Genomic DNA, 13,997 nt, shown 5'->3' on the forward strand with positions numbered 1-13,997 from the left:
AAATAGAATTGAAGATGGCAGCAGATGAGTTTAGGTTTTCCAGGAGAAATGTATAAAGCCTCTCAGGGATGCTGGCCTTATGTCTCCTGTCCACCACACAGGTATTTTAGAAACAAGAGATTCAGGAAACCTCTCCAAAGGGTTTCAGTCACCTCATCCAGGTATGATTATGGCTGGGGCTTCTCAGTACAAATCAAGGGGAATCTACCAGAGGAATGGCCAGGGTTCACAGTCAACCCGGAGGTAGCTGATAACAGGGGCCTTCCCAAGGGAACTGCTGCAGCAGGAGGCCCACCCAGAACAGGGCTGGGATAGCAACGACCATTTCCTCAACACCTATGCAGCAGTTCTGTGAATGCACTATTTCAGTTACCCTTTCCAACAACACGCAAGGCCAGGATCACTGAGCCACTTCACCACTGAGAGTCAGCAATGGGCTGAGCTCACACTGCATGCAAAGGAGCAAGGCCTTAATTTCAGGCCTTTATGCCACTGCAGTCCTCAGTATTTGCCAACATATGCAGGCAGCCAATCTGGCTTTCAGAGCCAAGCATCTGGAGGTTACTAGAGGATGTGATCTAAATTCTGGGGGGGACCTAGAATCTTTTATTTCAGGTGTACATCATTATGTTTTCCTTCTGTATAGACTACATTGCAATCCCCACCAAGAGTCTAACTGCCTCCCTCAGCATGTAAATGTGTCCCTTTACCCCTCTCACCCTCCCCCTACCCCCTTCCCCTCTGGTAAGCAACCGCCAGTTTGTTCTCTGTATTTATGTATTTCTTTACCTTTGACATATGAGAGAAATCATATGGTGTTTGTCTTTCTCGGTCTGACTTATTTTGCTTAGCATAAGACCCTAAAGAGCTATTCACATTGTCACAAATGGCAAGATTTCATCTTTTCTTATGGCTGAGTAGTATTCCATTGTATATATACCACATCTTCTTTATCCATTTATCTGTTGGTGGGCACTTAGGTTGTTTCCAAGTCTTGGCTATTGTGAATAATGATGCAATTCACAGAGAGGTGTATGTATCTTTTTGAATTAGTGTTTTCATGTTCTTTGGATACATAACCAGAAATGGAATAGTTGGATCATATGATAGTTCTATTTTTAACTTTTTGAGTAATCTCCATACTGTTTTCCATAGTGGTTGTACCAATTTACATTCCGACCAGCACCATGTGAGGGTTCCTGTTTCTCCACATCCTTCCAACACTTGTTATTTGCTGTATTTTTAATAACAGCCATTCTGACAGGCAGGAGGTGGTATCTCATTGTGGTTTTGATTTGAATTTCCCTAATGATTAGTGATGTTGAACATCTTTTCGTGCACCTGTTGGCCATTTGCTTATCTTTTTCGGAAAAAAGTCTGTTAGTAACTATTAATTGCAGGGCCCGCCATATCATCCTCAATCCACTCAGGTGCATGTGGCCTTCTCTAAACATTGCCATCATCCAAAGCACACAAGAATAATTGGCTGGAAACGTCCATCACACAGAGAGAGTGGTGGGCACACGTGTGCACTGGATTGCCATTCCAACAGCACAGGACACAGCTGCCCAAGGGTCCAAAGGTGCTCCTGGGAGGCATTGTGGGGAACCGTGAGGGAGTGAGCAGGGTTAGAGTGGAGGGGGCAAAAAAGGGAATGGAGTGTAGTGGGGGGAGAGATTCCAACATATACTCACCACGGGAATACTGGTAATTCACATTCTAAAAATTATTTTTATTGAGATATAGTTCATGTACCATAAAATTCACCTTTTGAAACTGCAAATACAGTGGCATTTCATATAGTCACAAGATTGTGCAACCAGCATCATTATCTAACTCATCACATTTTCATCACTGCAAGAAGAAACCCCTTTAACCATTAGCAGTCACTCCTCATTCCCTTCTCTCTACACCAGCCCCAGGAAATCACTCATCTGTTTTCTGTCTCGCTGGAGTTGTCTTTTCTGGACATTTCATACATATGACATATACCACAATACGTGACCTTTGTGTCTGGCTTCTTTCACTTAGCAGAATGTTTTCAAAGTTCATCCGTATTGTAGTGTATTTATTGAGAGTTTATATTGTGTCAGGAAGCACCCACTAAGTCACTCACCCCATTTCAAAGATAAGGAGACAGGCTTGGAGAGTGTCAAGAATTTGCCCAAGGTGAAAAGCTAGCAGTTGGGAGAGCTGGGGTTTGAACTCAGGCAGTCAGATTTCAGAGTTAATAGATTCCCAGGATAGAATACGAGAAAGGTACAAAAGGAGATTCAATGGAAATTCACCCTTTTCCCCAAGTTTTCCAGTCACGCATTTCCCTCTCCCTTAGACACATTTACTTTTGCCACGCTGTGGATCCTTCTGGAAAAATGATATATATCCTACATGAATGTATCACAATTCACTGACTAATCTGTCCCTCTAATTTGAAGTGTCACTTTTATGGCACGCTAAATTCTTACATGTGTTTGAATTATGCTTTTCAGAATTGTCCTGGCTTTTCTGCTTATCTTTTATATTTGCCATTTCTCCAGAATTCTTTTTATCGTCTTATTGATTTAAAAAATTTCCTCCTTTTTTTTTGTTTCTCTTAAAGCATTATCCATTATGTTCATTCACTTTTGTATTTTTTTAATGCAGTCTTCAGATGGGACAAACTACCTAGTTTTCCTCAAAAAATAAATTGAAGGGGGGGCCAGCCCGGTGGCATAGTGGTTAAGTTCACACATTCCACTTCAGTGGCCCAGGGTTCGCGGTTTGGATCTCGGGTATGGACCTAGGCACCGCTTGTCAAGCCATGCTGAGGCAGTGTCCCACATATAAAATAAAGGAAGATGGGCACAGATGTTAGCTCAGGGCCAGTCTTCCTTAGCAAAAAGAGGAGGATTGGCAGATGTTAGCTCAGGGCTAATATTCCACATAAAAAATAATAAAAAATAAATAAATTCAATGGAAAATAAAAAAGAAAGTGAGAGACATGGAGAGAGTACTTACACATTAAATAAGACTTCATAGACCTAACAATCAAATGCAAAGTACGGATCTAACTTGAATCTAATTCAAACTCTTAAAGCAATTTTTAATGACATTTAGGAGACAACTGCAAATTTGACCACTGACCAGATATTTAATACTAATGAATGATATCAAGGAGTAAAAGTCCTATATCTTGAATATACACACCAAAAATAGACAGGTGAAATCATATGATATTGGGATCTTCTTCAAAATATGATGGAATGGGGTGAAACAGGTAGGGGTACAGATGAAACACGACAGTAATCAGCTGATAAATAGTAAAGATGGATGAGTTCATGGGTATACAGTGAACACCACACCATTACGTTTGCTTCTGCAAATACTTAAAATTTGTCATAATTGTTTAAAAACAAGAAGACATTGTGGAAAAATTTTGGTGGTTACTCCAAGGTTAAACATAGAATTCCCGTATGATCCAACACGTCTGCTCCTACCTATACCTCTAAAAGAAGTAAAAGTAGGCATTTGAACAAATATTTGTACACGATGTTCACACCAGTTTGATTTACAAGAGTCACAAGGTGGAAACAACCCAAGTGTCCATCAACAGATGAAAAATAAAACATGGTGTATACACACAATGGAGTATTATTCAGCAATAAAAAAGAATGACATTTCGTTACATGCTACAACATGGATGAACCCTGAAAACATTATGTTCTGTGAAATAAACCAGACACCAAAGGACAAATATTGTTTGATCTGCTAATATGAGGTACCTAGAATAGGCAAATTCATGGAGACATGAAGTAGAATAGAGGTTACTAGGGGCTGGGGGGAGGGGAAACGGGGTTTTTTTAATGGTTACAGAGCTTTTGTTGAGGATGATGAAAACCTTTTGGTTAAAAGCAGTGGTGATGGTTGCACAAAATCGTGAATGCACTTAATGCCACTGAACTGTACACTTATAAATCATTAAAATGATAGTTATTAATTATGTATATTTTACAACAGTAAAAAAAAAAAAAAGCAAGAGGAATAACTGAGTTCAAGTTTCAATTCTTCCTTTTCTGGGCCTCAGTTTCATCATCTGTGAAATGAATCTCTGTCACCATCTATGCTCCGGGCTCAGTGCAGAGGAAGCACTCAGGAGGGGACGTTAGTACCACTCCCACTTCATCAGCAAAGGCCTGCTGTGCGGATTCACTGCCTTAACGTGTGTGCACGCACTTTTTAAATGGCAGCTCCTGTACAGGCCCACCTCACTGTACTGTGCTTCGCTCTACCGTGCTTCACAGACGCCGCATTTTCTTACAAGACCCCCATCAGCAACCCGATTACAACTTGCTGAAGGCTCAGATAATGGTTAGCATTTATAGCAATAAAGTACGTTTTTCAATTAAGGTACATACATTTTTTTAGACATAATGCTAATGCACAGTTCAGAGACTATAGTATAGTGTAAATATAACTTTTAAAGATACTTGGTATCCACAAAATTTGTGTGACTCGCTTTATTGCAATATTCACTTTATTCACTGCTCTGGGACAGAACCTGCGATATCTGTGAGGTAGGCCTGTACAAATGTTAACAGACATTACTGTTACTGTTTCCAAGGCCGTGGAACTGCTCAGAAGGAGGATAATTCTTTCCCACTGATAATGCCACATGGGCCAACAGAACATATGGGTTTCTCTATTGTGTCCAAAGATATTAGGAAAAGCAAGCATAAAACTTAGAGAACTCTCTTCTACTGAGACGCTTACACGTGCTCTGACAACTGCTCAAAATAAGTACTAAAGACATCATGGATATACCTGTCTTTCCTTTTAGGCTACTACTTTTCTCACTAAAAGTTTACTTTACTTTGAAAATATAGAACATAGAAGTTTACAGAATTTCTTAAGCACAAACAGAGCCTATAGCTACATATAGTTCAATTCATGTCTTTAATCTCTTTTTTATAGCAATTAGAAAAGTGTAATTAAGGAAGCCACTTGGCTCCCTTTCTGAACTATTACCCATGAAGGAAGGCCAGGATTATAACTACTGAATTACTGTGAGTTATCATACTACCAGAAAGAAGAAGTTTCTTTTCACTAAGGGTTCCATTTACCTCTGGTTTGTATTAGTGGCGAGTGTGTGTTACATCAATAATCAGTCCAAGTTCTTCATTCTGCTCTCAGATTTTGCTAAAACGGTCCAAAGGGTAAAAACATTCTTCTGCAGCAAGATTTTTTTCCAAACTCTGTCAGAGAGAATGAGGTAAGAAAGAGCAAACGTGTGCTTAAAATCCTTTCTTATATTGTCCATTCATTCAAGCCCTGTGATACTAACATACAGTGTGATTCAGAGGAAAGTTTTCACTCTTCTGGAGGTTATGAGCTAGTTTACCATCCTTTCTTCCAGAGATTAGAGGGAAGAAAATAAGCTCACGTCTACAGATTTATTTCTGTATTTGTTTCATGTGGGTTCCCAACCAGACTGTAAACTCCCAGAAGGCAGGGACCACATCAATGTTGTCCACCACTGTACCTCCAGCTCCAAGCGGAGTGCCTATGAGTAGGCACTTATAAATACTCCTAGAATATCTAAATAAATGAAGGATGGCTCTTATTGCTAAATATTCTTTTATGTATTTGTTTTATTTATGTGCTCTGTTCCACTGATCTGTTTAGTTATTCAAGGGCCAGCAACACATCTTTTAAAAAACTAATGGAGGGGACCAGCTTGGCGGCTTAGCAGTTAAGTTCATGTGCTCCACTTTGGCGGCCTGGTCTTCGCAGTTTCGGATCCAGGCCACAGACCTAGCACTGCTCATCAAGCCACACTGTGGCAACATCCCACATAAAAAAGAGGAAGACTGGCACAGATGTTAGCTCGGCAGAATCTAGCTCAAGCCAAAAGAGGAAGATTGGCAGCAGATATTAGCTCAGGGCCAATCTTCCTCACACAAAAATAAAAAATAAAAAACAAATAGACTAATTTTTAGAGCAGTTTTAGCTTCAAAGCAGAACGGAGCAGAAAGTAGAGAGTTCCCACTCTAACCCTTTCTCCTTCACCCCACACAGCCTTCCCCACCATCAACGTTCCATACCAGTGTGCCCCATGTGTTAGGATCAATGAACCAACATCAACCCATCATTGTCAATCAAAGTCCATAGCTCACATCACGGGTCACTCTGTGTTGTATATTCGATGGATTTTGGCCAACGTATAATGATGCTGGAGTCCCGTCCTGGCTGAGTCCAGGTTCCTGAGGGATGGACGGCGTCGACGCAATGAGAGAAATGAATGGGACCTGAGACTTGGGTTGGTGTTAGCAAGTCCAACTTTACTGTGCACAAGTGTTGTTTTTATATTTTTCAGGATTAGTACAGAAATAGCTCTACAAATATTCTCAGAGAGATAAGGAAGTAAAAAATGAGCACAAGAATATTTATTAGCATTCTATTCTATAGAGCATAAGGTTAATGGTAGTCTTCTCTGCAGTTAACTAGTGTTTGTTGTCTCTAAGCTAAAAGAGATAGGTACCTAGACATCTGTTGTAATTCATGGTAAAGTTAAATCAAAGAGAGAAGGTCCAGGCCTCCGGACAGGACAGCATTCCGTCTGTTTACATCCTGGTGTAGCCACCCCTGCCTCCCTCAATCATTTACGCCATTAGTGTAGATGGTTAATGGCAACTCCAGGGTATCTTATCCCCAGGGATATTTGTGTTCTCAGCAGGTAGTTAAACATCTTTAAATTCCCACGCCCCTTAGGGGCTGAAAGCATTCCTTTGTCTTTTAGGAGAAAACTTCCATAACATTTTAACAGAAAGCAGAAGGTCAAGCATAATATATAGATACTTCCTGATCATCCAATTAACCAGCAAACTTGAAAGGACGATGCATATATATTTAGACAAAGAACTGGAGGAAGAAGGAAACATTAACCAGATGGAGGCTACAAACCTAATTCGACATCTTATCTGGGCAGGATTGCTTTCTGCTTGTCTCAAAAGGGACTGTGTGTTCCTCCATTAATTAACTGCATCAAACGAAATTAGCTCTCAGAAAAATATCTTGAAAGTTACCTGCAGGTGGTCACATTCTCTTACTATATTTAATTCTCACGGGAGGTAGTGCCTCCCAAGCAGCCACCCAAAGGAGTGAAAACTGGAGGTTAAGAAAGGAAAAGGAATGAAGGGCAATTAGAAGCAGCACAGGTTTCAGAACTATGTGAGGGGCTGGCCAGTTATTCTTCACCAAGGGGCGACCCTGCACCCCTCGGCGTTAATCGGCTGGACCCTGTCAAACAGCCGATCAAATGATGTAGCCACGGCTCCCAGCATAATGACATGTATTTACCCCTATAATATCAGACAGATTAGCTTCACTGCCCTACAAATCCCCTGTGCTCCAGCAACACTTTTAACATGGCTTAATTTCTGGTACAGCTACATCACTTCCTTACACCGTTATTCTTCTCTTTCAGAATTTTCCTGGCTATGTAAGTTTCTTTTTCTATATGAGCTTTGGAATCAGATGATTTGAGATGATGTTAAATTTATAAATTAACTTAGAGAGATCTGACAGATCTATGATGCTGAGTCTTCCACAGAACATTGTGAAAGGTTTGAAGACTGTATTAATTACAAAAAGGCATACAATCTCTCCTGTCAGTTTCTTCCAGACTTGGAACTGGAGGATCATTACCATCTCCAGCTATCTGAACAACAGCCAACCTGAGGTAACTCATTTAGTCACAAACCGCTTAGGAAGCCTTCCTTGATTAACCCTGTCTGTTGTCATTTCCCCCTCCTTTCCATTCCTAGGCATTTCTGCTGTGGCATTTCTGTGACACTTAACATTTGCTACTTGACAGTCCACTGTGCCTGACACTCAACTGCCAAGTACTGAGGCAGCTTTGCCCTGGGTGACTTCCGTCAAACACCCAGGACACCTTGTCCCATTCCACTGCCACGCAGGGGTCATTCATCTCCCTACCTCTACTGCGTGAACAGGGACTGCACTGGGAGTGGCCCTGCAGCTTCGCAATCCCCTTGATGGCGCCTTAAACAGTCCCAACACTGAAGAGAACACCTTGTGCGCACAGAACTAGAAGAGGCTTCCTATAACCACGTCACACAGGAAAGACGTTGTCTGTGCAGAGGAAAGGAGACTGAAGAGTCTTCCTGCTTCTCTCTGCTGATGTCCTTGCAGAAAAGAGGCTAAGCAGAGACCCGGGGGAACCTCAGGATCCCCTTGCAGAGACCGTGGAGCAGGGACTGAGGAGTGAGGACAATCCCGTAGAGGAGGAGGAACATAAGAGGAAATTCACAGGCACGGCCAATGTGGGTGGGGGTGGGCCGTCAGTTCACTCATTCAACAAAGATTGTGAAGTAGTTACGATGTTAACTTGGTGTTGCCAGATGTGAATTAGAACCATTTGTTTATCTTTAAGAAATCACTAACGTTTAAGCCCAGAGATGCAGAAGAATTGACAGAGTAGGTGAAAAACCACCCCTGACCTATGAGAGATAAATTAAACAAATTCCCAATACAGTCAAAGTGGGCTCTTCCTGACGCGAATCCACACTGTGCAAGGTAATGAGACATGGAATCTCTTCTCATATTTTTTATGACAGTCAAGTGCTTTCCCCACCTATTCCTTTCTTAGTTCAAGCAGAAATACAATTCTTCAGAGTTTCCAAGCTGAAATTCTGATCTTGCTGATCCAGGGCATTTTTTTTAGGTTGTGATGATTGGATGGAAGGCGTCTTATTGGCATTCAGTGCGTGAGGGTCATGGATACCAGACATCTTACCAAATTCAGAACAGTCCCACAAATGGGTCTCACACCTGGATGACTATTCAAAGTCCTATTTAACTTCCATATAGGTGAAAAAACTGTTCATAAATATCTAAACCTTAGAACTTAACTCCATTTCACAAATAAATACAATGGTTCTCTTTGCAGTTTTCATGTACATCGAATTTCCAGGATAGCTGTCACCTTATCATCCAAGAGAACACTGTACTTTGTTTTCTTTGGAAATCTGCTAAGCGCTGCTCACAATCACTGAAACTCCTGCCACTAAGGCAACATACCCACCCAGATCAGTGAGCATGGGCAGCTTTGGCATTGACAGTGCAAGTAACTGAGAAATCATTTCTTTATATTTAAAGGTCATACTCAAACACTGACATATAGAAATGTGAATACCTATTACTTTATTATAAACTACTTTTATTTGTTCTTAATATTGTAGTTAGAGCATTACACTGATTTGTTTTCATTGAAATTAAGTATGGAAGCAGGTTTTAAACATCTACGAATATCACTTCAGGAGAGTAAAAGGGATATTACAAAATATTTACCTATAAAAAGGGAAAATGGAGTGAGACAGGGTGAGGTCCAGAGTTCCACATGGTGAATTCAGATTTCTGAAACAAACTAAATTAACTTTTGCTTACCTTTTTCAAGGGAACTTTGAAAGCAAGGATCGAGTCCCAGGCATCCATTGTCCAACTGCGAGATAGTCTTTCCACCTATTAATACACTTTTTGTGAGCCACATTTGACGTTAGACTGTCTCCTTGTGTAGAATGAGGCTCCCTGAGAATGGAATCCACAGCCCACTCAGCAGGTCCCCTCTGCTCTCTGCTTGGCATCTTGCTGCTCCCCTTCTTCAACCCCACCTAGTAACCACCTGTTCTCCCCTTCTTCCTTCTTTCCCGTTTTCAAAACAGATACAAGGCAACAAAACAGAGCAAACGTCTCCACAAACAAGGCCTAACTAAAACCAGAGATGGCCAGCCCTTCTGTATCCCTCATAAGCCAGTGCAGTCCTGAATGCTAAGAAGTCATCAGTACACACTTGTCGACGGCATGTTTGTCACTGACTTGAGATTTCAAACAAGAAAGACATGGAATGAAAACTGAAGTCCCACTCCCACAGGTCCTTATGTGATTCTTCCAGATGTTTTCCAAGTGCTTACATTCACTCGTATATTTTATATAAAGATTTCTTTGTACCTATATGCATATCCTCTATTTCATACAAAAGCATCATACTCTACATATTCTACAATCTGTCTTGGACACTGAACTTTCCAGTCAATTTATTCATACATCCATTCTATTTTTTATTTTTTTTTTTTGAGGAAGATTAGCCCTAAGCTAACATTTGCTACCAATCCTCCTCTTTGTTGATGAAGAGTGGCCCTGAGCTAACATCCGTGCCCATATTCCTCTATTTTATATGTGGGACCTGCCACAGCACAGCTTGACAAGCAGTGCCTAGGTCCACACCTGGGATCCAAATGGGCGAACCCTGGGCTGCCGAGGTGGATTTTGTGAACTTTGCTGTGCCACCGGGCTGGAACCCACTGTATTCTTTTTAACGCTTGCATAGTATTCCATTGACTATAATTACCATAATTTATATAATGAGTCCAATATTGATGGACTTTTAGTTGTTTTCATTTTTTTTTTGCCCTCTGATACAGACAGACTGCAATGTGAACATCCTCGTGCATGAATACAGCTACTGTTAAATTTCTAGAAGTAGAACTGCTGGAAAGAAGGATATACAAACTAAAAATTTTGAAAAGTACTCTCTAATTACCCTCCAAAAACATTCTAACCATCTACACTCCCACTTAGAGTGAAACTTTTATTGGATTCCTAGCCTGTGCCAGGTATCATGCTAAAGGGTGATGGTATGTATATTTAGAAAATTCCAAAAAATGACTGAGAGCGGTAAGAGTCGAGCTCAAGGCTAACATTTAATGACTGAAAGCGGTAAGAGTGGAGCTCAAGGCTAACATTTACACACAATATCAGGCACAGGGAGCTGTCCCTGTTAGAAAAACTCTGAATTCAGCTACAAGTGGAACAGCAAAGGACAGCATGTCCTACAATATGACTGAAGGCAGAAGGGACACTAAATTTCAGATTAACCTGTAAATAATTGTAACAGCAAATGTTTTTTACTTTTTACTTTCTAATTTCTGAAAATACCTTAGAAACACTGTTAATAATCTTCACAACCATTTGAGAGCTAGGTAAATGGAGGGTGAGAGTTCTGGAACAAAGGAATGAATGAACAGGTAAAAAGACCACACTCTTTAACATTTCTAACACAGTCATAGTCTAACGAAGTCCAAATCCCCCAGCATTTACAATTCAGAAATCTTCTGCATAACTAAAAATGGGTCAATATTAGTAAGTTGCTATTTGAAAAAAGAACAACATAAGTTAGCACAGCAGAGTTTGCAAACTTACAGCATGGCACATTCAAGTTTGGTGCTACATCATAAAATATTCCTTTGGAATCTATGAAAAATAATATACGATAGGCATGCACTGGCCTAAAAGTACATAGGGCACAGACATCTATAGACATGACTACACAAAATGTGACATAAATCACTCAGAATCTAGAAAGGCTATATGGGTCTTGCACTTCCAATTTGCTAAAAGACACAAGCTGAAGTGGGAACATCTCAGTTGACACAAGAAAATCTAGACTTAAGCATGACACAGTTTCCAGAAAGTACGGGAATGAGCAAAGTGTAGGCCTTCAGAGATGTGAATCCAACCTAAAGAAAAGAAGGCCTTAACAGGTATGTAGGACGCTGGAATGGAAAATATAGGAGAAAGGCATACTTGGAGCACGAAACAGCTAAGCAGTTGACACTAACAAAATTGCCAATACCTGGTAGGGCCCGAGGGAACATGGAGGAGTTTGAGGGATGCCAGTCCTTAATTGAATCAAAAAGGGACAATGGGGAGAGTAAAGAGGAGCCTCAGGGGTAGATGGACAGGGTGTGTTACACCAAGACAAGTCTCAGTTATCCTCATGGGTACGAAACGCATGAAGTGGGTCTGTGGGACAAGACAGTACCCTAACTATAAAAAAAAGTTTTCCTGTGAGCCTAGGGCTTGATGCTAAGTTCCAAAGCATTGGATTCTACCTTGTGGGGTGCTTCCTGATACACTTAATATTCTTTTAGAGGTAACATGATGCTTAGGCTGCATGCTAAGAATACATGGCTGGAACTATAGAGAGAAAGTAGTTATAGAGGCTGGGAACCAGAAAAGGCCCAAGTGAGGGTTTGCCTAAATAGACTGGAAGTGGAAAGTGAATATTTTCATGTGTAAACATGCGACTGATACGAGAATTTGTCTCACCACAGCTCCCCCAATCTTATGCTACCCACCCTAACCTGCAGTAGCTCTGAATTCCCCTCATTTCCACATGACATAGAGAAGAGAGAGACTGGTCTCACTGGTGAATATGTTGTTAGCCTCATGTTACATCCTCATATCATGGAAGTAGGCTAACTGAGGTACGAAGCTGAGAGGCAAAACCCTTCGAAGATTTCATGAGCCCCAGCCATAGCTCTACACTGCAACACCCTTCACAATTTCTCCTTGGGTAAGCACCCCACGCCATCACTCATAACACTAACATTTCTTAACAGGAAAAACATTCCTATAAATGAAATGTGTGTCTTTGGAGGTCCCATCTAGCAGGTATCTACTTGTGGGCTCTTGGCATCTTGGATCACACACCTCCTACTCACTCAGACTAGAATACTCCCCAGATAGGTCCACTTAGGCATCCAAAATGCTTACAACCATGGAAAATGACTAGATCCACAGGTTTCCTCCCCAAATCAGCTGACTCCACATACAAATCAGCAGCAACTCAGCCCTCGCCCACTGTCTCCCAGTCACCAGAGTGATTACAGAGAAGAGCACTAAGCAGGGGCACAAAAGCAGAGGCTCCCAGGCCAGCCGGGTGCACTGCAGACATCTGCTCCTTAGGCGTGAGGGCAGCGTGCAACTCACCACAATGCTTCTCACAGACCCCTCGTAAGTTTCTCCACAGAACCCTTCAGGTCAAGTTAGCTCGTGACGCTTCCCAATGAACAATCAGCAGGAGAACACCATGTGATCTGTCTTCCAATGTTGGATCCTTAAAAACACAACCAGGAGAAACACGGAGAAAGACCCAGAGCATTTGAAAACAACCCATATTCTACACAATTACCAATGAATAACATAAATCATGTAATATCACATAAAACAAAGTGAGAGAAAGTGATTTAAGATTATTCTCTTTAGTGGACAGAAACTGCGGCTATTGCAGGACTACCCAGCAAATTGAAAAGCTATATACTGAATTTTCTGTTCTCTTAATACAAAATGAGGGCAAAATGTGTCCACCTGTTTCTCAAGGCCAAAAAATCCACAGACAGCTGTTTTCCTGTCCCTTTCACCTTGCCTCTTCCCTATTCTCCACGAATGTCCTCGTCTTTCTCTCACTATTCTCCTCTGCATGTTGCTTGGCCTTGCACACAACCATGGCCGACAGAGAACCCTAGAGGCCCAATGTTCTACAGCGGCTGTTTCCAAGAGGGAGGAGGCTACAGCAACTGCCACACTGGATACACTCAGGGGAGAAGGAAAGGGGGGGACCCCGAATGCCTCTCATGTATAAAAGCGCGGGATGGCAGGAGGCCTGTGTGGCCCAAGGAGCCAGAGGCAGCAAATTATGGGCAAAAGAATTGCAACCCAAGGCTGGAAGACAAGAGCTCTGCCCTCAGCTGTGTCCCCGGCTCTCTGGCATCTGCTTCTAATGGGCAGGCGCCATTTTCAGAAGCATCAGGCACTGGAAAGAAGACCTCTGCTGCTGGGATTGAAAGGAAGTAACATCCAGGAGGGGGAGATGCAAGGGCGAGGCTGGTCCCAGAAACAAGGCCTATAATGCAGACAAAAGAAAAGGGGAGCAGCAGAGAGATGCAAGTCCAACCCGGCCCAGCCCAGTCCAAGGAAGGTAGGATTCAAGGAGAAGAAAGTCAAAGAGAAGACCGTTTAACCACATCATTCCCCACAAGGGGCACTCAACAAACCTCACCCTACTCTTTCACCAAGTTACAGAAGGAGCTGCCAATCCTTTCCTTTGCTCCTTAAAACCTGCAGTAAGTTCACAGTTAGATCACCTGGTAGGATTTCAG

General features: G+C 41.8%; 1 protein-coding gene and 1 long non-coding RNA gene across 8 annotated transcripts in view; both read right to left on the bottom strand.

Moving 5' to 3' along the window:
- The window catches only part of MTHFD2 (methylenetetrahydrofolate dehydrogenase (NADP+ dependent) 2, methenyltetrahydrofolate cyclohydrolase), an 86,855-nt gene that overhangs the window by 32,966 nt on the left and 39,892 nt on the right, over window positions 1–13,997 (bottom strand). The gene's annotated exons all lie outside the window — the stretch shown is intronic.
- Window positions 5,099–12,961, bottom strand: LOC123286655 (uncharacterized). Its single transcript, XR_011503923.1, has 3 exons — window positions 12,829–12,961; window positions 9,445–9,519; window positions 5,099–5,231 (listed from the first exon to the last, which is right to left on the bottom strand). It is a non-coding gene; the product is annotated as an uncharacterized lncRNA (long non-coding RNA).

This window comes from Equus asinus, chromosome 6, assembly GCF_041296235.1.
Source record: "Equus asinus isolate D_3611 breed Donkey chromosome 6, EquAss-T2T_v2, whole genome shotgun sequence".
Lineage (NCBI taxonomy): Eukaryota > Metazoa > Chordata > Mammalia > Perissodactyla > Equidae > Equus > Equus asinus.